Here is a 2,345-nt window from a genome sequence, read left to right on the forward strand (position 1 = left end):
TACGAAATGGTAGGGGAAAATATTTGCTGAACAAACATCTAGTGCAACTGGTGTTGACTATATTATACAGCACTCATCGAGGTTAGTTTGTATTGCACCTGAGTGTAGCGGGCATCAAATGACAATTGTTTGGCTTGGGGAATTGTTCATGTACACGCTTGTTGCTGCTTTGCGTCTACTACTACTACATGTACAGTTACTACTAACACTACTACAACCACCACCAACACTACTATTACTACTACTGCTACTATTACTACCGCCACTACTACTAATCTACAACCAGATCCACGGTGGCGTAATTTGTAGTATCCAACTTACCACCGGTGCCCGCTTAGCCGGCTATACTCTCTGGCCAGTTTTGATACTATCTGATGGCACCGTAGGATCTGCTTGGAGATTATACTACTATTACTATATTCATACCGGAGATATTCTGCTACAAGCATTAACTGAGGTTCACATCGCAAAACTATAATTCCAACATCATTCACATGATTCCTAAGATGATCTCTAATACATGCAATTGGGATTATCGTAACAAAATGTTCGCAAAATTGATGCAATCACGTGTTGCGATGACAAACTACAGATCAGACTAGTACATTGTACATGTACCTACCTCCATGGAGTGGGGCTAATATCTGTGCGAGGCTGAGATTGTGTCCCCTCCTTAATCACCCCCGTGCCCCCCCGGGTTCCAGCAGGTGTGGGGTAGTCCCTAGCAGTGTCACGTCCCGACCCTTATCTCCGTTATGAGGGTGTAAAACAGGTGGCCAATGTTTACTCACTTTATCATTACGTCAACTAAAGGTGACAGAAGGAGTGACGTGTACTAGACACATTGTACTCCGTATTGGACCCCGTTCATACCAGGCTTCGTGTATCTGGATATATGCAGATTCGGAAACAGCAATGCTAGGCAACATCCTTGTTACACAAACACAAATATACCAGTCTACTACCCAAATATACTAGCTATTTTTTACTGCTTTCTTAATTGTGTAACTTTATGACCATGACTGAATGACCATTATTAAATTTGAATTTTATGTGTAGTGCTTGTGTATGTTCAAAATGTTGACATAAATTACCTAGTGATCGGTGTTTTACTACATTTTTATTTTATTCACTATTTTTCCCTTTTTGACATAATCCGTCGTGGCTGCAATTGTGTATTTATCCACTTATGCTTAGATGTAGACATCAAATTTCCGTTCTGTGACATCGTTGCAATCCAACTAAATGCTTTCTCTAAATATTGCCAGAACAAAAAAGGGTACTGATTAATGATTGAACTTACACAGTCATGGTGGATAAAGCTGAGAAAGATTTTCCAAGGCGTCCGAATACTGTAAATGCAGAAAATTCTTAACCCTATTCAGACCGGGCTTTTGAGACTTTATTGCCACCTATGCATTTTGGAAGACACAGTCTTCAGTTATTAGATATATTAAGTCCACAAAAGGGCAATTTACCTGGGTGCATGGTGGTCCCAGCGTGGGGCGATCTGCTCCGGAATATGGTATGGAAGAAGACGATTCTGAAGAAGAAATACAAGAGGTTAGTATTGTTTCCATCGCCAAAAGGGTTATGTTTTTCGTTTTGCTATGGTGGCTGTCGACGTGTGTGCGTATGTGTGCGTAACTCGAGAAAATGTTGTTAGATAATGGCGATATGTAAGTATCGGGGATACCAATGCTACGTAAGAGAATGAGTCTCCTGGCGGTTCCATACGGTATTGCAGTAGACCTTTGATGTGTGTTTGTTTGTTTGTCATCAGCTATACGGAAGCTATTAATAGATCGTCATGGCGTTTCTTAGGTGGGTAGTGGTCTTGCAGAGGCCAAATTTGATAATGCGTCTCATAGCGGTTACGTACGGTACTACATGCAGTGGAGTTCAAAGTTTGAGATGTGCTTTCCGAGAGCCAATTTTGGTGTGTGGAGGACATCTCTTGTTTATATAATAGTTCGAACAACTAAAATAGGATGTACAATAAACTGAATACCTCATTGATTTATCTTACAACGTACAGATTATGCAAGCTAACCATAAATGTTGAAGTTTGTGAAGTTTATTTTTCCTTGTATGTGGCACTGTTGAAAGCAGTAGCTTCAGTACCATATTGTGCCTGTTTATGTCCGCAAAGATATAGGTGTTTTTTCCCTTCTGTTACAGTGGGGAAGTTATTTCTATTTCACCTAGGCCATATTGATTGCGTCACGTTTTGTCCGGTATCACAGCTATCTCACCCCTCCCGCCTACGCACCCGCCAACCCAGTGATCTCGCCCGGGTCGACATTGCTTGTGTTCATATACCCCCCTCACATCTAGCGGAAATC

This window comes from Branchiostoma floridae, chromosome 15, assembly GCF_000003815.2.
Source record: "Branchiostoma floridae strain S238N-H82 chromosome 15, Bfl_VNyyK, whole genome shotgun sequence".
NCBI classification, from domain to species: domain Eukaryota; kingdom Metazoa; phylum Chordata; class Leptocardii; order Amphioxiformes; family Branchiostomatidae; genus Branchiostoma; species Branchiostoma floridae.